The 23,943-nt window shown below is 48.7% G+C and overlaps 1 protein-coding gene across 1 annotated transcript in view; it reads right to left on the minus strand.

Moving 5' to 3' along the window:
* Nucleotides 1–16,871, minus strand: part of LOC149450069 (transcriptional corepressor CBFA2T3-like) — a 96,449-nt gene extending 79,578 nt beyond the window's left edge. The window contains exon 1 of the mRNA XM_089692390.1: nucleotides 16,602–16,871. The gene's annotated coding sequence lies outside the window, so the exon portion shown is untranslated. The remainder of the gene's footprint in view (nucleotides 1–16,601) is intronic.
* Between the last annotated feature and the right edge of the window lie 7,072 nt (nucleotides 16,872–23,943).

Genomic DNA, 23,943 nt, shown 5'->3' on the forward strand with positions numbered 1-23,943 from the left:
CCACCTGTCTCCTACCCATCCCCTACCCATCCACCACCTGTCTCCTACCCGTCTCCTACCCATCCACCACCTGTCTCCTACCCATCCACCACCTGTCTCCTACCCGTCTCCTACCCATCCACCACCCATCCCCTACCCATCCACCACCTGTCTCCTACCCGTCTCCTACCCATCCACCACCCATCCCCTACCCATCCACCACCTGTCTCCTACCCGTCTCCTACCCATCCACCACCTGTCTCCTACCCATCCCCTACCCATCCACCACCTGTCTCCTACCCGTCTCCTACCCATCCACCACCTGTCTCCTACCCATCCCCTACCCATCCACCACCTGTCTCCTACCCGTCTCCTACCCATCCACCACCTGTCTCCTACCCATCCCCTACCCATCCACCACCTGTCTCCTACCCATCCACCACCTGTCTCCTACCCGTCTCCTACCCATCCACCACCCATCCACCACCTGTCTCCTACCCGTCTCCTACCCATCCACCACCCGTCTCTTACCCATCCACCACCCATCCCCTACCCATCCCCTACTTGTCTCCTACCCATCTCCTACCCATCCACCACCCGTCCCCTACCCATCCCCTACCCATCTCCTACTCGTCCCCTACCCGTTTCCTACCCATCCCCTATTTGTCTCCTACCCATCCCCTATTTGTCTCCTACCCATCCCCTATTTGTCTCCTACCCGTCCCCTACCCATCTCCTACCCGTCCCCTACCCATCTCCTACCCGTCCCCTACCCATCCCCTACCCATCCACCACCCGTCCCCTACCCGTCTCCTACCCGTCTCCTACCCGTCCCCTACCCATCTCCTACCCATCCCCTACCCATCTCTTACCCATCTCTTACCCATCCCTTACCCATCTCTTACCCATCTCTTACCCGTCCCCTTCCCATCTCCTACCCATCCCCTATCCATCCCCTACCCATCCCCTACCCATCTCTTACCCGTCCCTTTTCCGTCCCCTACCCATCTCTTACCCATCCCCCACCCATCTCTTACCCGTCCCTTACCCGTCCCCTACCCATCTCTTACCCATCCCCTACCCATCTATTACCCATCCCCTACCCATGTCCTACCCATCCCCTATCCATCCCCTACCCATCTCTTACCCTTCCCCTACCCGTCCCCTACCCATCTCTTACCCATCCCCTACCCATTTATTACCCATCCCCTACCCCTCCCCTACCCATGTCCTACCCATCCCCTATCCATCCCCTACCCATCTCTTACCCTTCCCCTACCCGTCCCCTACCCATCTCTTACCCATCTCTTACCTTTCCCCTACCCGTCCCCTACCCATCTCTTACCCATCCCCTACCCATTTATTACCCATCCCCTACCCCTCCCCTACCCATCCCCTATCCATCCCCTACCCATCTCTTACCCTTCCCCTACCCGACCCCTACCCATCCCCTACCCATCTCTTACCCATCCCCTACCCATTTATTACCCCTCCCCTACCCATGTCCTACCCATCCCCTATCCATCCCCTACCCATCTCTTACCCTTCCCCTACCCGTCTCCTACCCATCCACCACCCATCCCCTACCCATCTCTTACCCATCTCCTACCCATCCCCTACCCATCTCTTACCCATCTCTGTTACAACGTACCAACAGCCCTGAGGAAAAGGGAGGTGATTCCCCTGAAACGCGTTGGCTCGATCTGTTTTACTTCCAATAAACGATTATATTCTTCACAAAGAGTTTCCTTTTCCTGGACCCCCAGCGCTCCTCTACCCATATTTGCCAGAAGACAAAAAAGGCTTCTACGCTGCACTGCAATAATGTAACCACTAGAGGCAGCCAGACCTCCCCGTCAGGAGGCACATCCAGAGGGATCCTCAATGCCGTCCTGGTGCCCATTCCATAGAGAGGTGACCCAACCCTATACACCCTCCAACCTTCCCCTCCCCCGGTCCCCGCTGTACTGTCAGTGCCCACACAGCTACTGCAGCGGCCTGGGGAGCTGAAATCCACGCACTTCTCCCTCTTTCTATGCAGAACTTCTGGGTCCAATCAGAGTGGTGCTCTGTCTCAGTACCGACCAATCAGAATCAGTTTGGTCTGTCCTGGAAGCGGTGCAGAATGAAGAGGGAGTAGAGCAGGAAGTGCTAGGACAAGGTCATCCAGCGCCAAGGGTGAAGATGTCAAACAGCCCCCCCCCAATCTATGGACATTACGTGTCATCAAAAATCCCCTCCCCTCAAAAAAAATTCAAACACTATAGGGGGCTATAGGATCACATCATTGGGGGCCCCGCCGTGTTTGCTCACCTGACCCGTACCCGGGCTCTTTGCTGGAAGGAGATGGGGGAAATAAACACTGCACAGTGGCGATCCGGCATTCCCGATCCAGGAGCTGGAGGGAAGAGAGAGCACAGCCTGTCCCTCCTCCCAGCTCTCTCCTCCTTCCCAGATCTGGCTGGTCTCCTCCAGCACTAAGCTGACGGGAGTAGTGAAGTTGCCATCACGATTTTGCACTAAGTCAACGGGACGCGATTTTGCACTGCAGTCAATGGGACACGATTGTGCATTCAATAAGGGGTGTTTCTGCATTGAAGTCAAAGGGACACCTGGCATCTGGAATTTGTCTAGCCCTGTGTATGGCCACTATACAGGTGACTCGGCTTCCAGCGATCCTGGCGCTCGCAATTTGTCGAAATCGCCATTGGCAGGACCGCCAAGAGGATGCCTGTTTGGTGCCTATGGATTCTCTCTGTAGGGCCTCATTCACAAGGCGTGTACTATAGCGCAGACCTGTGCAAGAGCATTGTATGCCTGCCATGTGTTCCATGCATCCCTGTTCAGGCAGTCCCATCCATCTCAATTGGGATGCAGTTGCTGCCAGGACGCAGGGCGCGTTTGGGGCTGCGCGCCAACATGGCTGCCAAACTGGGAGCAGCAGCCGCGTCGGTGCCATTGAAATGAATGGGAGTGCATGCGTGGGGACGCCGGGAACAGCCGTGCATTCCTGGGCAGGCAGACGCGGCGTTCACACGGGTGTACCTAGTAGTAGCTGTGCAGCCAGACGTCTCTTCCAATCAGGATTCAGACCAGCGACTGCATCTGGATACAAAGTAGCAAATCACAGGAACAGACATGCAGCCCGTACAGCGATCCCGCGATGAGCCGCGTGTCATGAGCCCAATGCGGAGCGCAGCGTCTGTATGAAGTACCACACACTGATACGAAGCAAATCGCAAGAGTCGTCTTTACGGGAGAAGAATCGAGTTATGTAAAAGGAGCGATCGCAGCGGCACAGCGACATTTCCACGTTACCTCCAATGAGAACCGTAGAGAGCGAGGCAATGTAACACCACGCCACGCCCACAATGTCGCTGTCGCCAGAAAGAATTGCAGCAGATTCTTCATACAGGATGTGCGGTGCTGCAAAGCAATGAACATTCCCTTCACGGCTCCATTCACACTCTGCGACTTCAAACTCCTGCGATTTTCATTGCAACTTTACAGTGCGACTCGATGCGACTGACGCGACTTTGATGCGACTTTGGATGAGTGCGACTTTGGCTTTGACCAAGAATGACTGTCTGTGCTCTACAAAGTCGCACACAAAGCGCAAACACGTCTATCATTCCGGCGTGACTTTGGAGGGTTTACATTGAAGTCTATGGCCCTCAAGTCACATGAGCTTCGGACCAAAGTAGTGCAGGAACTGCTTTCAAGTCACACGGACATGAATGGTACTCATTGGAAAACATGGGGTGCAACTTGTCATGTGTCTTCAAACCCCAAAGTCACATGACAAGTCACACAAGTGTGAAATCCAAACTGTGACTGTATCGGATTATAGAGTGTCAGCCGGAGTTCGGCATCCGTGTGTTAGTGTATCTAAATCTGCTAGTCCATCTAACACTCCCCCTCCCCCCCAGACTGACAATGCTGCTGTCCAAAGGTGCCCCCTGTGCTCCTTCCTCCAGAGTGGGGGGGGCGCTCTAATACAGGAGGTGTGTTACTGCCCGGATCACTAGGTGAACACAGAGGGGAAAAGAAAACGAATGCGGCCGCCACATCTGATGATCGGTGAGCTGCGATTTGGGAGGTTTCTGGGTTTGGGTGGAATTCTGCTTAACTCTCCACAATGACAATCTTCTACTTCCTGGCGGGTTTTATAGGTTTTATTTATGAAGGCTGGGGGGCCGGGGTGGGCAGGTGAGCCTGAGGGGCCGAGGTGGGCAGGTGAGCCTGAGGGGCCGAGGTGGGCAGGTGAAGCTGGGAGGCCGAGGTGGGCAGGTGAAGCTGGGAGGCCGAGGTGGGCAGGTGAGGCCGGGGGGCCGAGGTGGGCAGGTGAGGCCGGGGGGCTGAGGTGCGCCGGTGAAGCTGGGGGTCCGAGGTGGGCAGGTGAAGCTGGGGGGCCGAGGTGGGCAGGTGAAGCTGGGGGGCCGAGGTGGGCAGGTGAAGCTGGGGGGCCGAGGTGGGCAGGTGAGGCTGGGGGGCCGAGGTGGGCAGGTGAAGCTGGGGGGCCGAGGTGGGCAGGTGAGGCCGGGGGGCCGAGGTGCGCCGGTGAAGCTGGGGGTCCGAGGTGGGCAGGTGAAGCTGGGGGTCCGAGGTGGGCAGGTGAAGCTGGGGGGCCGAGGTGCGCAGGTGAAGCTGGGGGGCCGAGGTGGGCAGGTGAGGCTGGGGGGCCGAGGTGGGCAGGTGAGGCCAAGGTGGGCAGGCGAGGCTGGGGGGCTGAGGTGGGCAGGTGAGGCTGGGGGGCTGAGCTGCGCAGGTGAGGCTGGGGGGGCCAAGGTGGGCAGGTGAGGCTGGGGGGCTGAGGTGGGCAGGTGAAGACCCCCATTAGAACGATAGTCATGTGCAGGGGCGGACTGACCATTTGGAAACTGCCCGAGGGCCCGGGGTCAGTAGGGGGCCCCATGAGATGCCCCTGCTACCTTTTTCATAGGCTTTTTTGAGTTTGGGCAAGGACACGGGGGCCTCATGATCCCCTATTGCCCGGGGGCCCCATGAGTTGTCAGTCCGCCCCTGGTCATGTGACTACAAAACGATCGAATATTTCTCATTCATACATAAATGTAGTAAAGTTCGTTCCATATCATCTCGTCTGCAGAGCGCTGAGTTTACCAGACAAATTCGTGGCCTTTGCATTCATCTCTGTGTTGGGTCCAGAAATCTCTTCACACCTGAAGACGGTGTTACAAGTAGGTTTGAACACATACTGCTACTACACCGCTACTACACTACTACATCGCAACTACACTGCTACTACACCGCTACTACACTACTACATCCCAACTACACTGCTACTACACCGCTACTACACTACTACATCGCAACTACACTGCTACTACACCGCTACTACACTACTACTACACCGCTACTACACTACTACATCGCAACTACACTGCTACTACACCGCTACTACACTACTACATCGCAACCACACTGCTACTACACCATTGCTACACTGCTACTACACTACTACACAACAGCAACTACTGCTCTAATACACCATGACTACCCTACTACTACACTGCTATTACTTTGCTACTACACCACTACTACACTGCTACTCCAATGATCTCCGCTGTCGCTCAGCATGGGCCCCATTCACACAACCCTTCTCATGTGCTCATGAATGCAAAGCGTTCTCTGATTGGATGAGGTGGAGAGGCGGGACGGTGACGCCACATGTGGAGAGGCGGGACGGTGACGTCACGTGTGGAGAGGCGGGACGGTGACGTCACGTGTGGAGAGGCGGGACGGTGACATCACATGTGGAGAGGCGGGACGGTGACGTCACATATGGAGAGGCGGGACGGTGACGTCACATGTGGAGAGGCGGGACGGTGATGTCACATGTGGAGAGGCGGGGCGGTGACGTCACATGATGAAGAAACTAAACTACAACTGCAAACAACAAAGTGTTCTGACGCTGAAAGGAAATAAAACCAATAAATGTTGTTGGGCTGTAAATCCGGCATAAAGCGCAAAACATGCGAACAATCGATATCTGAGGGGAGGAGATAGAAATCAGGCCCCGCCCACCTGAACCCAACGTACCGACAATACAAAAATACTTCAGTAAACGCCCGCCAGGCCCGGTACTACATGGTGCTACAGACACACAATGCATAGGAATCCATACAGATCCCCGGGTGTAGATACAATGTATGCGAAAACTGAGACCCGGCCCGTGAACGCCGGGCCCACCACATACTACAATCCGGGGACACAACCACACACTACAATCCGGGGACACAACCACATTGTATGACGCAACAAAGTGTACTTCCCATGAGAATGAAACCGGGAATCATACCAGAGATACAATCATCGATAATCGTCCATGAATGAGGAACGACGAGTGACAGTTCACAGGGATCGTTCGAAGGTCCCAAAGATGGGGAATCCAAGAGAAGCCTCCCCCTTAGTACCCCGCTGTGCCCACCATTACCCAGCATGCACCCTCACCTCCAGGCATTGACCTATGGGTAACAAATCCACAATCCTCCACAAGGCTGACGGAATTCCACTCCAACCAATCTCCGGCTGGGGTGTGTACTCAGAAGAAGAAGAAGAAGGGGGGGCATCTCATAGTTCAACCAACTTTATTGAGTAAACGAACTCTAGCGTAAAAAACCGCACTCACATAGATCACAAGGGTACGGGCCCTCTGTCAGCATATCAGACGAGGAGTATCAAAGATGGCGGCAGCCGAACCAGAAATGATGTCACCACTAATCCGGCTAACGCGTTGCATCACATGTTGCGTGACTTCTTCAGGCATAGCTATCCCTGAAGAAGTCATGTGACACATGACGCAATGTGTTGGACAAAAGGTTGTTGATGTCATTTCCGGTGTGGGATAGCTATCCCTGAAGAAGTCATGTAACACATGACGCAATGTGTTGGACAGAAGCATGGTGACGTCATTTCTGGTGCCAGATAGCTATCCCTGAAGAACCCAGGTGACACAACACATCAGCAGAAGCGTGGTGACGTAATTTCGGAAGCAGAATAACAATCCCTGAAGAAGTCACGTGACACAACGCGTCAGCCAGAATCATGGTGACATCATTTCCGGTGCGGGATAACGATCCCTGAAGAAGTCATGTGACACATGATGCAACGTGTTGGACAGAAGCATGGTGGTGTCATTTCTGGCGCCGGATAGCTATCCCTGAAGAACCCAGGTGACACAACACGTCAGAAGCGTGATGACGTAATTTCTGATGTGGGATAACTATCCCTGAAGAAGTCACGTGACACCATGAGTTGGACGGAAGTGTGGTGATGTCATATTTGCTGCGGGATAGTTATCCTTGAAGAAGTCAAGTGACACAATGTGCCAGTAGAAGCGTGGTGACATCATTTCCAGCGTGGGATAGCTATCTCTGAAGAAGTCACATGACACAATGCACCAGACAGGCATTTGTATTCAGCCCCCTTTACTCTGATACCCCTAACTAAAATCTATTGGAACCAATTGCCTTCATTTAGTACATAGAGTCCCCCTGTGTGTCATGTGATCTCAGTATAAATCCAGCTGTTCTGTGAAGCCCTCAGAGGTTTGTTAGATAACAGTAGTGGACAAACAGAATCATGAAGGCCAAGGAACACACCAGACAGGTCAGGGATAAAGTTGTGGAGAGGTGTTAGGTTATAAACAAATCTCCCAATCTTTGCCCATCTCACGGAGCACTGTGTTCAATCCATCATCCGAACATGGGAGGAGTACGGCACAACTGCCAACCTACCAAGACATGGCCGTCCACCTAAACTGACCGGCCGGGCAAGGAGAGCATTCATCAGAGAAGCAGCCAGGAGACCCATGGGAACTGTGGAGGAGCTGCAGAGATCACAGCTCAGGTGGGAGAATCTGTCCTCAGGACAACTATTAGTCGTCACTCCACAAATCTGTCCTTTATGGAAGAGTGACAAGAAGAAGCCATTGTTGGAGGAAAGCCATAAGAAGTCCCGTCTGCAGTTTGTGAGAAGCCATGTGGGGGACACAGCAAACATGTGGAAGAAGGGGCTCTCGTCAGAGGAGACCAACATGGGACTTTACGGCCTAAAAGAAAACTCTATGTGTGGGGGAAAACTAACACTGCCCATCCCCCTGAACACACCATCCCCACCGTGAAACATGGTGGTGGCAGCATCATGTGGTGGGGATGCTTTTCTTCAGCAGCGACAGGGAAGCTGGTCAGAGTTGATGGGAAGATGGATGGAGCCAAATACAGGGCAATCTTAGAAGAAAACCCGTTAGAGTCTGCAGAATACTTGAGACCGGGGCGGAGGTTCCCCTTCCAGCAGGACAACGACCTGAAACATGCAGCAAAGAGACATCCCCAAAAAGACTTGCAGCTGGAACTGCAGCCAAAGGGGGTCCTACAAAGTATTGACTCCGGGGGGGGGGCGAATACAAATGCTGCCACACTTTTCACAGATTTATTGGTCACAAATGTTGGAAACCATTTCTCATTTTCCTTCCACGTCACAATTATGTGCCACTTTGTGTCGGTCCATCACATCCAATCCCAATAAATACATTGTAACATGACAACATGGGGGACATTTCAGGGGGGTGAAGCCTTTTTAAAGCGCTGCACATTGGGGGTCAGTGGGAAGAATGCCCCTTACATTGGGGATCAGTGGGAAGAATGCCCCTTACATTGGGGGTCAGTGGGAAGAATGTCCCTTACATTGGGGGTCAGTGGGAAGAATGCCCCTTACATTGGTGATCAGTGGGAAGAATGTCCCTTACATTGGGGATCAGTGGGAAGAATGCCCCTTACATTGGGGGTCAGTGGGAAGAATGTCCCTTACATTGGGGGTCAGTGGGAAGAATGTCCCTTACATTGGTGATCAGTGGGAAGAATGCCCCTTACATTGGGGGTCAGTGGGAAGAATGCCCCTTACATTGGGGGTCAGTGGGAAGAATGCCCCTTACATTGGGGGTCAGTGGGAAGAATGTCCCTTACATTGGTGGTCAGTGGGAAGAATGTCCCTTACATTGGGGGTCAGTGGGAAGAATGTCCCTTACATTGGTGGTCAGTGGGAAGAATGTCCCTTACATTGGGGGTCAGTGGGAAGAATGCCCCTTACATTGGGGGTCAGTGGGAAGAATGTCCCTTACATTGGTTGTCAGTGAGAAGAATGCCCCTTACATTGGGGGTCAGTGGGAAGAATGTCCCTTACATTGGGGGTCAGTGAGAAGAATGTCCCTTACATTGGGGGTCAGTGGGAAGAATGTCCCTTACATTGGTGGTCAGTGGGAAGAATGTCCCTTACATTGGGGGTCAGTGGGAAGAATGTCCCTTACATTGGTGGTCAGTGGGAAGAATGTCCCTTACATTGGGGGTCAGTGAGAAGAATGTCCCTTACATTGGGGGTCAGTGGGAAGAATGCCCCTTACATTGGGGGTCAGTGGGAAGAATGCCCCTTACATTGGTGATCAGTGGGAAGAATGTCCCTTACATTGGGGGTCAGTGGGAAGAATGCCCCTTACATTGGGGGTCAGTGGGAAGAATGTCCCTTACATTGGGGGTCAGTGGGAAGAATGTCCCTTACATTGGGGGTCAGGGGAAGAATGTCCCTTACATTGGGGGTCAGTGGGAAGAATGCCCCTTACATTGGTGGTCAGTGGGAAGAATGTCCCTTACATTGGGGGTCAGTGGGAAGAATGTCCCTTACATTGGTGATCAGTGGGAAGAATGTCCCTTACATTGGGGGTCAGTGGGAAGAATGTCCCTTACATTGGGGGTCAGTGGGAAGAATGCCCCTTACATTGGGGGTCAGTGGGAAGAATGCCCCTTACATTGGGGGTCAGTGGGAAGAATGTCCCTTACATTGGGGGTCAGTGGGAAGAATGTCCCTTACATTGGTGATCAGTGGGAAGAATGTCCCTTACATTGGGGATCAGTGGGAAGAATGCCCCTTACATTGGGGGTCAGTGGGAAGAATGTCCCTTACATTGGGGGTCAGTGGGAAGAATCCCCCCTGTTACAGACAGCTAAAGTGGGGGATGTCAGTGGGAACTCCTCTGAGAGGCAGACGTTGCCCCTAGCAACCTCTGGAGGAACCCTGGGGATCCATGACACCCTGGCTGGGAAAGGCTGGTCTAGGCACAAAGTAGGGGAGGGTCCTAGACCAGGTTGGATGGGTTCACTGCCTTGTACCTGTCAGGGAGGTCCAGTGCCCTTCGATGGGACCCTCTCCAGCCCAACCCCCCCCCCCCCCCCCCAGGCATTTGGAGCCTTTGCTGCCAGTCTTATGCACCCCAGTTACTGACCACTCTAGGTGCAGATGAGGCGACCATCGAGCCACACGATCGTTTATTATTTCTCGGCTGCGCACGCTCCGGATCCGCTTATCGAGTAACAAGCTCCAGTGCAGCAAAGTCCCGGCAGGACTGAGGGCGGACAGATGTCTGCCTGGTGTGTCTAGGGACTCATCTGCCCATCTATGGCCGACCTCCAGCATCTTCTCTTCCCTTTAGCTTCCTTTTTCCTTTTCTTCTTTGATTTTTTCGTCTTCCGAACACAAAATCTGACAGTAATGGGGACTATGGAAGGACTCCGCACCGCTGCCCAGCAGCCCCGAGAATGAACAACGTATCCAATGTCACTTCCCTCCCCTCGGATGTTATACACATCGCAACAAAGTATTGAATTATCGATTATTATCCTGCGATCTTCTCCCTGCGATCGTCTAACACCACCAATCATCGCACAACCAACCATTTCCATTCCAAGCTGCTGTATCCGGAGGGAATGCGAAGGTTAATAATGGGGTGTACAAAGCGAGGTGACCCCGAGAAACCTCCCCCCCCCCCGTCAACAGATACACGGGAGGTAAAACGACGACATTTCATCGCCGGCTGGTCTTCGGGGGGGGGGGGAGGGGCCTTTGCTGTATGAAATGTTTAATTAGAATATCAAAACTGAACCGTCTGGTCAGCCACAAAAAACACAGAAAAAACGCATGGGCACTTTTACCGCGTTTCTGCCACGCTTTCTGAGCGTTTTTTTTAAAGGACACGAGACTTAAAAACTGCATCAGAAACGCTTCTCGGACATTTTTTTTTAGGCGTTTTTCAGACGTTTTGGGGCGTTTTTTTTTTCTTTACTGAACAAACGTGCTCAAAAGATGCTGCAACAGAAGCGCTACACCCGTGTGAAAACATTCATAGACATACATAGGGAAGCATTTTTCTTCCGCTTCTCAGGTATTTTTTTTTTTGGCATTTTTCAGACGTTTTTCCATTTATTTCAATAGGAAGAGGCGTTTTTGGGGCTTTTTTTTTCTTTACTGAACAAACGTGCTCAAAAGATGCTGCAAGCAGGAGTTTTTACACCGCAATGGAAACGCAACGCCCATGTGAAAACGTACATAGACATACATAGGGAAGCATTTTTCTTCAGCTTTTCAGGCGCTTTTTTTTAGCCATTTTTCCATTTATTTCAATAGGAAGAGGTGTTTTTGGGGCGTTTTTACACCGCAACGCCCGTGTGAACACATACATAGACATACAGATCTCTCTCTATCCATTCAGTCGTATCTGACCCTTGGCGATTGCATGGACTGTCACTCGTAAGCGACTTCTTCCATGAATTCTCTTAGCGATTATTTTACAGGGTAGGTTGCCAGGTCTTTCCCCTACCCCCACCATGCAGGAGATCCCGCATGGCCAGGGATGAAACTAGGACAATTTAGACAGGAGCCAATTAACCTCCCAGCATGTCTTTTGGAGTGTGGGAGGAAACCGGAGTACCTGGAGGAAACCCACACAGGCACAGGGAGAACATGCAAACTCCATGGAGGAGGCGCTATGGTTGGGAACTGAACCCAGGACCTATTTACTGCACAGCAGATGTGCTAACCACTAAGCCACTGTGCTGCCCATAGACATACATAGGGAAGCATTTTTCTTTTTTTAGGCTTTTTTTCCATTTATTTCAATAAGAAGATGCGTTTTTGGGGCGTTTTCTTTCTTTACGGAACAAACATGCAGGCGTCTTTACACCGCAATGCCCGTGTGAAAACATACATAGACATACATAGGGAAGCATTTTTCTTCAGCTTCTCAAGCATTTTTTTATGCTTTTTTCCATTTGTTTCAATAAGAAGATGCGTTTTTGGGGCGTTTTCTTTCTTTACGGAACAAACATGCAGGCGTCTTTACACCGCAACGCCTGTGTGAAAACATACATAGACATACATAGGGAAGCATTTTTCTTCAGCTTCTCAGGCATTTTTTTTTAAGCGTTTTTCCATTTATCTCAATAGCAAAAGTAGTTTTTGGGGTGTTTTGAGCGTTTCAGGTGCTTTTTCAATTTTTTCTAATGCAAAAGCGCTTCAAAAACTCCTCAGTCGCCTAAAAGACCATGAAATGCTCGGGTTACAAGCGAAGTAAAGGCAGCGATTCAAGCGAAGTGCAAGACGATTAATAAACATTATTAATAGGAATTTACTAAGAGGACAGAAGGCGGAGAAGTGCGACAAAATTGAAGAGCGACCGCCGCACCCGACGAGAGCGGCCAGGTGGCAGGGACCACTCCTCGCCTTCGCGGCCGGCTCCGTGACACTCTGCGTGACAGACGGATTCGGCAAACAATAGCCGTCCGGCGCTAAGAAGATTACACGGTGTATTGTTACAGAGCTTACCCCACACGACATGAATTGCCAAACCAATAATCTGGAGCTTGTGCCGTTCGCTGGCAGATCATTACCAGAGTTCATGATTGGCGCCGTCAGAAAAGCGTCTTTTGTTAAGGCGAACGCACAACCTGATCGCTACCTCTGCAGGCAAAATTTTGGTTCCTGTGTCTTTTTTTTTTTGACGTTGTCAAACAAACGCAGGCACAAATCAAACACCCCCCCCGGAATAAACGGCTTTACTAATGAGATAAATCGCAATCCCGCAAAACTGATAAGACTCGCGGGGACTGGATTGGGAAATCGCCTCCAATATCCACACACAGGAGTCATCGAATTGTATTATTATTATATTTTGATGTTTGTAATATAACGATCTCCAATACAAAACATCGAAGAGAAACAAACCAACACCACGCACTGCGATCCAATGCCAGGGAGATGTTTCACAACAAATCACATGGAAGAGCCTCTTCCTGTCTGAAGAATCCGCAAAATATCAATTCATTGCCCCCCAAAAACAGCCAAAAACACCAGAAAAAGAAAAAAGTCACACAAAAGGACGCCAACTGTCACTTCAACATCTCTTCCTCCTCCTCAGATCCCCCAACAGATAACAACATAATGTCAGGACTAAGGTGCTGGCCGAGGATCTACGGTACCAGGAGGACAAATCTTTATGGGAAAACGAGTTATATAAATATGGATTCCGCACACGGAACTTCAGAAAGAAACCAAAATAAGATCTCAACAAACATGGCTGGCCAACAGATAGAGGCAAGGGTCAATGGGAGGGGGGCAGCCAAAAATCCCCCCCAAAAAGATCAACAGGGAAAGAAACGAGGGAGATGAATGGACTGAAAGATTAGATAGATAGATAATGGCTTATAATCAGATAGAGGCAAAGTTCAATAGCAGAAAAATAAATTAAAAAGACAAACAGAGAAAGTAGAAAGAAAAATGAATAGATGGAAAGATAAAGATAGATAGATAATAGATAGATAATAGATAGATAGATAGATAGATAGATAGATAGATAGATAGATAGATAGATAGATAGATAGATAATAGATAGATAGATAATAGATAGATAGATAATAGATAGATAGATAATAGATAGATAATAGATAGATAGATAGATAGATAGATAGATAGATAGATAATAGATAGATAGATAATAGATAGATGATAGATAGATAGATAGATAGATAGATAGATAGATAGATAGATAGATAGATAGATAATAGATAGATAATAGATAGATAGATAATAGATAGATAATAGATAGATAGATAGATAGATAATAGATAGATAGATAGATAGATAATAGATAGATAATAGATAGATAATAGATAGATAATAGATAGATAGATAATAGATAGATAATAGATAGATAGATAATAGATAGATAGATAGATAGATAATAGATAGATAATAGATAGATAGATAATAGATAGATAGATAGATAGATAGATAGATAGATAGATAGATAGATAATAGATAGATAGATAGATAGATAGATAGATAGATAGATAGATAGATAGATAATAGATAGATAGATAGATAGATAGATAGATAGATAATAGATAGATAGATAGATAGATAGATAGATAATAGATAGATAGATAATAGATAGATGATAGATAGATAGATAGATAGATAGATAGATAGATAGATAGATAGATAGATAGATAGATAATAGATAGATAATAGATAGATAGATAATAGATAGATAGATAGATAATAGATAGATAGATAGATAATAGATAGATAATAGATAGATAATAGATAGATAGATAATAGATAGATAATAGATAGATAGATAATAGATAGATAGATAGATAGATAATAGATAGATAATAGATAGATAGATAATAGATAGATAGATAGATAGATAGATAGATAGATAGATAGATAATAGATAGATAGATAGATAGATAGATAGATAGATAGATAGATAGATAGATAGATAATAGATAGATAATAGATAGATAGATAGATAGATAGATAGATAATAGATAGATAGATAGATAATAAATAGATAATAGATAGATAGATAATAGATGATAGATAGATAGATAGATAGATAGATAGATAGATAGATAGATAGATAATAGATAGATAATAGATGATAGATAGATAGATAGATAGATAGATAGATAGATAAATAGATAGATAGATAGATAGATAGATAGATAGATAATAGATAGATAGATAATAGATAGATAGATAGATAATAGATAGATAGATAGATAGATAGATAGATAGATACATAGATAGATAATAGATAGATAGATAATAAATAGATAGATAGATAGATAGATAGATAGATAGATAGATAATAGATAATAGATAGATAATAGATAATAGATAGATAATAGATAGATAATAGATAGATAATAGATAGATAGATAGATAGATAATAGATAGATAATAGATAGATAGATAATAGATAGATAATAGATAATAGATAATAGATAGATAATAGATAGATAGATAGATAATAGATAGATAATAGATAATAGATAGATAATAGATAGATAATAGATAGATAGATAGATAGATAGATAGATAGATAGATAGATAGATAGATAGATAATAGATAGATAATAGATAATAGATAGATAATAGATAGATAGATAATAGATAATAGATAATAGATAGATAGATAATAGATAGATAGATAGATAGATAGATAAATAGATGATGGATGGAGACATGGATGGATGGATGGATGATGGATGGATGATGGATGGATGGATGGATAAATGGATCATACTCCACGGATTGCAGTGAGATAGAGAGAAGGTTCAATAAGATAAAAAAAGAAAGAAAAGACAACAAGAGAAAGTAGCGAGAGATGAATAGATGGAGAGATCTAATAGACAGAGACAAATCAGCCAATAGGTAGAAGGAGATAAAACTGGATGGATGGATGGATGGATCAATCATCAACCATGGCTGCCAACCAGACAGAGGCACGGGTCAATAATAGGTAAGTAAAAACCAAAACCAAAAAAAGAGAATGTAGAGACATGGATGGATGGATGGATCATACACCACGGATCGCAGTGATAGAGGGAAGGTTTTGTGGTCAAATAGTAAATCAAAAATCCCCAAAAAAGACAGAGAAAGTAGAAATAAAAAAAGAGAGATGAATAGATAGAAATATTAATAGATGGAGGGATGGATGGATGGATCAATAGATGGAGGGATGGATGGATCGATAGATGGAGGGATGGATGGATGGATCGATAGATGGAGGGATCGAAAGATGGAGGGATGGATGGATCGATAGATGGATGGATGGATGGATAGATGGATGGATAGATGGATGGATGGATGGATGGATGGATGGATAGATGGATGGATGGATGGATGGATGGATGGATGGATGGATGGACATTCATGGCTTGCAACCAGAAATAGGAAAGGTTTAATATTAGGATAAGATATGAAGAATCCCAAAAAAGAAAACTAAAGAAAGTAGAGAGATGGACAGATGGAAGGATCAGAGAGAAGAGAGATATAGATATGGGTAGGTCACTAGGTAGGTATGATGGTAAGTAGGTAGTTAGGTAAGATGGTAGGTAGATATGATGGTAGGTATGTAGGATGGTAAGTAGGATGGTAGGTAGGTATGATTGTAGTTAGGTATGATGGTAGGTAGATATGATGGTAGGTGTAGGTGGGTAGGTATGATGGTAGGTAGATATGATGGTAGGTATGATGGTAGGTAGGTAGATATGATGGTAGGTAGGATGGTAAGTAGGATGGTAGGTGGGTAGGTAGGTAGATATGATGGTAGGTAGATAGGATGGTAGGTATGTAGGCAGGTATGATGGTAGGTAGGTATATAGGATGGTAGGTGGGTAGGTAGGTAGGCAGCCAGATGGCCGGCTGTGGCGCACAGGCAGAGGGGTGCAGAGGGTCGGGGTCCTCCCAGATTGGGGGTCACTCACCTCAGGTGAGGAAGGAGTCGCAGGTTAGTGGTCCAGGCCGGTCCCGGTGGAGGTAGGTAGCCCAGGTGGAGGTAGGTAGATCATGTCACCCGGCGGTGTCGGTCTCCCACAATCAGCTGTCCCCCCTCTCCGCTCACATCACCGGACTCCTCCTGCTGGACTCCCCGCTCTCCTCCTGCCCATTCCCGGCTGCGGGGCTGCAGGCGGCGGCCTGTCCCTCCCCCCCCCCAGTCGCTGGCCGTCCCGTTGGCGGTGCTCCGGTGTCCCAGTCCGAACCTCCTCCTCCGCCGGCTCTCCGCCTGACACTGCCGAGGCGGCTCTGTCTGCTCGGGGATGGAGGCAGCGACACTACCGCAGGCGGCCAGCAGGGGGAGCCGGACCGCCGTCAGTGCAGCGCTCAGCCCGACCACACGCCAACAAAGCCAAGACCTGGGTGAGAAGGCACTGATGGAAGCTGACTGTTCTGTATATGGAGGGGGATGGGCGGGTCATGGGTGAGAAGGCACTGATGGAAGCTGACTGTTCTGTATATGGAGGGGGATGGGCTGGTCCTGGGTGAGAAGGCACTGATGGAAGCTGACTGTTCTGTATATGGAGGGGGATGGGCTGGTCCTGGGTGAGAAGGCACTGATGGAAGCTGACTGTTCTGTATATGGAGGGGGATGGGCTGGTCCTGGGTGAGAAGGCACTGATGGAAGCTGACTGTTCTGTATATGGAGGGGGATGGGCTGGTCCTGGGTGAGAAGGCACTGATGGAAGCTGACTGTTCTGTATATGGAGGGGGATGGGCTGGCCCTGGGTGAGAAGGCACTGATGGAAGCTGACTGTTCTGTATATGGAGGGGGATGGGCTGGTCCTGGGTGAGAAGGCACTGATGGAAGCTGACTGTTCTGTATATGGAGGGGGATGGGCTGGTCCTGGGTGAGAAGGCGCTTATGGAAGCTTACTGTTCTGTATGATAGGGATGGGGGGATGGGCGGGTCCTGGGTGAGAAGGCACTGATGGAAGCTGACTGTTCAGTATGATAGGGATGGGGGGATGGGCTGGTCCTGGGTGAGAAGCCACTGATAGAAGCTGACTGCTCTGTATATGGAGGGGGATGGGCTGGTCCTGGGTGAGAAGCCACTGATAGAAGCTGACTGCTCTGTATATGGAGGGGGATGGGCTGGTCCCGGGTGAGAAGGCACTGATGGAAGCTGACTGTTCTGTATGATAGGGATGGGGGGATGGGCTGGTCCTGAGTGAGAAGGCACTGATGGAAGCTGACTGCTCTGTGTATGGAGGGGGATGGGCGAGTCTTGGGTGAGAAAGCACTGATGGAAGCTGACTATTCTGTGTATGGAGGGGGATGGGCTGCTCCTGGGTGTCAGGGGCTGATGCAAGCTGTTTTGTATAAACAAGAACACTGGCCACATGCTGCCCTTCCCATCAGCCATAATCTATCTGCATTGCAGAGACAAGTGGAGAGACCCAGTGATGATGTCACTAGGTCTAAAATAAAGTAATGTAATAAGAACTGAAATGTTATGTATCATGTGTCATGGGTCATGTGTCATGTATGATGTGTCATATGTCATGTGTAATGTATGATGTGTCATATGTCATGTATGATGTGTCATGTATGATGTGTCATATGTCATGTATGATGTGTCATATGTCATGTATCATGTGTCATGTGTGATGTGTCATAAGTCATGTATGATGTGTCATATGTCATGTATGATGTGTCATGTCATGTATGATGTGTCATGTGTCATGTATGATGTGTCATGTCATGTATGATGTGCCATGTGTCATGTATGATGTGTCATGTATCATGTGTCATGTATGATGTGTCATGAGTCATGTATGATGTGTCATGAGTCATGTATGGTGTGTCATGTATGGTGTGTCATGTGTCATATGTCATGTATGATGTATCATGTGTCATGTATGATGTGTCATGAGTCATGTGTCATGTATGATGTGTCATGTATGATGTGTCGTGTCATATGTCACGTATGATGTGTCATGTATGATGTGTCATGTGTCATGTATGATGTGTCATGTGTCATGTATGATGTGTCATGTATGATGTGTCATGTATGATGTGTCGTATCATGTATGATGTGTCGTGGGTCATGTGTCATGAGTCGTGTCATGTATGATGTGTCGTGTCATATGTCACGTATGATGTGTCGTGTCATATGTCACGTATGATGTGTCATGTATGATGTGTCATGTATGATGTGTCATGTATCATGTATGATGTGTCATGGGTCATGTATGATGTGTCATGTATGATGTGTCATGTATGATGTGTCATGTATGATGTGTCATGTATCATGTATGATGTGTCGTGGGTCATGTGTCATGTATGATGTGTCATGAGTCGTGTCATGTATGATGTGTCGTGTCATATGTCACGTATGATGTGTCGTGTCATATGTCACGTATGATGTGTCATGTATGATGTGTCATGTATCATGTATGATGTGTCATGTATGATGTGTCATGTATCATGTATGATGTGTCATGGGTCATGTATGATGTGTCATGGGTCATGTATGATGTGTCATGTATGATGTGTCATGTATCATGTATGATGTGTCATGGGTCATGTATGATGTGTCATGTTGATGAGGGGAAGAGAAGGATCCAGGGAAGGCCAAACATAAGCAGACTAGACGTCATCCATAGAGAAGCTTCTATTGTCGGTTTCAGTTCTCTGTCTCCATTGGCCATCACCATTGCTTGGTGTAATCAGGTCTTCTCTGCCAGGGAGGACAGGGTTAATAATGTGTGATGCCTGGCCCCTGGTGTCCCCGGGCCCCTGGGAAGAATAACCTATCACAGTTGGTCGTTATCCCTATTTATCTGCGGCCTCTCCCTGTGGCAGCAATTACCGGCGCTCAGAAGACAAGGTGGCCTCTGATTGGGTGACGGATGGCCGGGGCCCTCAGATCTGTCATATCCCAGCAGACAGACAGCTTGCTCTCCTTGTTAATTAACAATATGCTGAGGGCTGCGGGCCCCGGCGGTGACACAAGGGTTAATCTGCGGGTCCACACTGAACCCATCCAAGGGCACCTGTCACGCCTCGCCATAGGCAGCCATGTATTTCACATACAGAAACGTGACTTTATACGCAGCATCGGGGTCCGGGGGCCACTGCATGTACTCCCTGCAGTACAGAGTATTACAGCAAAGGAGAAAACCCCACCCATTCTGCCAAACCCCACCCATTCTGCTAAACCCCACCCATTCTGCAAAAATCCCCACCCATTCTACCAAACCCCAACCATTCTGCCAAACCCCACCCATTCTGCCAAACCCCACCCATTCTGCAAAAATCCCCACCCATTCTACCAAACCCCACCCATTCTACCAAACCCCACCCATTCTGCCAAACCCCACCCATTCTGCAAAAATCCCCACCCATTCTACCAAACCCCAACCATTCTGCCAAACCCCACCCATTCTGCTAAAATCCCCACCCATTCTGCCAAACCCCACCCATTCTGCAAAAATCCCCACCCATTCTGCCAAACCCCACCCATTCTGCCAAACGCCAACCATTCTGCCAAACCCCCACCCATTCTGCCAAACCCCCACCCATTCTGCCAAACCCCACCCATTCTGCAAAAATCCCCACCCATTCTACCAAACCCCAACCATTCTGCCAAACCCCACCCATTCTGCTAAAATCCCCACCCATTCTGCCAAACCCCACCCATTCTGCAAAAATCCCCACCCATTCTGCCAAACCCCACCCATTCTGCCAAACGCCAACCATTCTGCCAAACCCCCACCCATTCTGCCAAACCCCACCCATTCTGCCAAATCCCCATCCATTTCACCAAACCCCCACCCATTCTGCCAAATCCCCATCCATTTCACCAAACCCCCACCCATTCTGCCAAATCCCCACCCATTTCACCAAACCCCCACCCCTTCTTTAAAACCCCCCCCATTCCTCCAAACCCTTATCCATTCCTCCACACCCCCCCCCCCCCCATTCCTCCAATCCCCCATCCCTTCCTCCACACCCCCACCCATTCCTCCACACCCCCCCATTCCTCCACACCCCCACCCATTCCTCCACACCCCCATCCCTTCCTTCACCCCCCCCCCATTCCTCCACACCCCACCCCATGCACCTATGCCTGCAGATTTTAAAAAAATATAGGAGATATAGTATTTTGTGGCATCTCAGTGTTACAGTTCCTGTATCTGAGCACCACAATCTGAGAACACAAATTCATTCTTTTATTCCCAAGAAAACTCCCCTATCCATCCATCCATCCATCCATATCTCCATCCATGTCTCCATCCATGTCTCTATCCATCCATATCTCCATCCATGTCTCCATCCATGTCTCCATCCATCCATATCTCCATCCATGTCTCCATCCATCCATCCATCCATCCATCCATCCATGTCTCCATCCATCCATGTCTCCATCCATGTCTCCATCCATCCATATCTCCATCCATATCTTCATCCACCCACCCATCTCTCCATCCATCCATACATATCTCCATACATGTCTCCATCCATCCATCCATGTTTCCATCCATCCATATCTCCATCCATGTCTTCATCCACCCACCCATCTCTCCATCTATCCATCCATCCATTCATCCATCCATCCATATCTCCATCCATGTCTCCATCCACCCACCCATCTCTCCATCCATCCATATCTCCATCCATGTCTCCATTCATCCATATCTCCATCCATGTCTCCATCCACCCACCCATCTCTCCATCCATCCATCCATCCATATCTCCATCCATGTCTCCATCCATCCATATCTCCATTCATCCATATCTCCATCCATGTCTTCATCCACCCACCCATCTCTCCATCTATCCATCCATGCATCCATCCATCCATATCTCCATCCATGTCTCCATCCACCCATCCATATCTCCATCCATCCATCCATATCTCCATCCATGTCTTCATCCATCCATCCATCCATCCATCCATGTCTTCATCCATCCATCCATCCATCCATCCATGTCTCCATCCATCCACCCATGTCTCCCTCCATCCATGTCTCCATCCATCCATCCATGTCCCCATCTCTCCATCCATCCATGTCTCCATCCATCCACACATCTCTCCATCCATCCATCCATCCATCCATCCATCCATCCATCCATGTCTCCATGCTTTATTTTGCTGAGAAATCACTTAGAAATACCATTCCTGGCCACGGTCATCTAGAGAAATGGTAGATGGTTCATGTAGCATTTACTTCCTGGAATCCATCTGTCCTTAGCTCAGGCTCACAGGCAGGAGGGTGTGCTTCGCTGAGAAAACTCCTCCCATGAAGACTTCTGGAATGTATGACATTGTTTTTGCCTAGGGTAGAAACCAGGAAGTAACTGAAGAAATGTAAGAAAAAAGTGTAAAGCGTGACTATGCTTTCATGGGAAAAAATAGCAAATTAAAAAATAAAATTAAAAAAATATATATATCTAAAAATAAATTTCCTTTTCATTCAGCAGCCGCTGTAATTTTCTGTAAAATGCAATTTGGCTGCCTGGAGGTGTTGTATACACAGATTGTGCACAGATTGTCCCCCAGAAATGTCATTTCCTGCTGTGTGATTGGTTCACTGATTTTTCCAGACGTCTGCACTAAAATACAAGGCAGATTTTGGGCATCCCCTGCAACAAAAATGTCATTTTGGTGAGATACTCCCAAAGGGAAATCCCATCTAAAGGGATGCAGACCCTGCCACTTTCCAGGTGTAGCAGCTGATTGATCATTATAAAGTCCCTCCCATTCACACTCACTCTGCACATGGACACAGAGAAACAAACAGACATTTCTTCAGAGTAACAAAAGGTCGGAATCTGCTACAATGTTTGTTACAATCCCTGCAATGTGCATAGATGGGGGGGGGGGGGGGGGGGGGTCTAGTTCCTCTTTAAGAAGGCTGATTGGATTTATTTCTTTTCGTTTTTTTAGATCACCTGCATCATATCATGTTCCTACGCAATCAACATTCACCTTAACACCTTTCACCGTGGTGATTAGATTTAGGTGACTGAGGTCCCCCTGGTATCTAAATGCAGAGGCTGGGGCTGGGAACTGGTTGTTACGGTGCAGACAGCTGCCTGGACCCTAGCAACCAATCACAACTGTGCAGACTGATTTGGTGGGAGTGTCCTAAAATCCAGGAGTATTGGGGGGGAATAATTCACCAGATTCAGGTCTGTCTGTCAGGGGTCTGTCTGTCAGGGGTCTGTCTGTCAGGGGTCTGTCTGTCGGGTCTGTCTGTCAGGGGTCTGTCTGTCAGGGGTCTGTCTGTCAGAGGTCTGTCTGTCAGGGGTCTGTCAGGGGTCTGTCTGTCAGGGGTCTGTCTGTCAGGGGTCTGTCTGTTGGGTTTGTCTGTCAGGGGACTGTCTGTCGGGTCTGTCTGTCAGGGGTCTGTCTGTCGGGTCTGTCTGTCAGGGGTCTGTCTGTCAGGGGTCTGTCAGGGGTCTGTCTGTCGGGTCTGTCTGTCAGGGGTCTGTCTGTCAGGGGTCTGTCTGTCAGGGGTCTGTCTGTCGGGTCTGTCTGTCAGGGGTCTGTCTGTCAGGGGTCTGTCTGTCGGGTCTGTCTGTCAGGGGTCTGTCTGTCAGGGGTCTGTCTGTCAGGGGTCTGTCTGTCAGGGGTCTGTCTGTCGGGTCTGTCTGTCAGGGGTCTGTCTGTCGGGTCTGTCTGTCAGGGGTCTGTCTGTCGGGTCTGTCTGTCAGGGGTCTGTCTGTCAGGGGTCTGTCTGTCAGGAGTCTGTCTGTCAGGGGTCTGTCTGTCGGGTCTGTCTGTCAGGGGTCTGTCTGTCAGGGGTCTGTCTGTCGGGTCTGTCTGTCAGGGGTCTGTCTGTCGGGTCTGTCTGTCAGGGGTCTGTCTGTCAGGAGTCTGTCTGTCAGGGGTCTGTCTGTCGGGTCTGTCTGTCAGGGGTCTCTCTGTCGGGTCTGTCTGTCAGGGGTCTGTCTGTCGGGTCTGTCTGTCAGGGGTCTGTCTGTCGGGTCTGTCTGTCAGGGGTCTGTCTGTCGGGTCTGTCTGTCAGGGGTCTGTCTGTCGGGTCTGTCTGTCAGGGGTCTGTCTGTCAGGGGTCTGTCAGGGGTCTGTCTGTCAGGGGTCTGTCAGGGGTCTGTCTGTCAGGGGTCTGTCTGTCAGGGGTCTGTCTCCTTCATGGAACTGAGCTTACAGTGGCGGACTGACAACTCATGGGGCCCCCGGGCAATAGGGGATCATGGGGCCCCTGTGTCCTTGCCCAAACTCAAAAAAGCCTATGAAAAAGGTACCAGGGGCATCTCATGGGGCCCCCTACTGACCCCGGGCCCTCGGGCAGTGCCCAA

Source organism: Staurois parvus, unplaced genomic scaffold (genome assembly GCF_062004578.1).
Source record: "Staurois parvus isolate SC_StPar_1 unplaced genomic scaffold, SC_StPar_1.0 ptg000584l, whole genome shotgun sequence".
In the NCBI taxonomy this organism is placed as follows: domain Eukaryota; kingdom Metazoa; phylum Chordata; class Amphibia; order Anura; family Ranidae; genus Staurois; species Staurois parvus.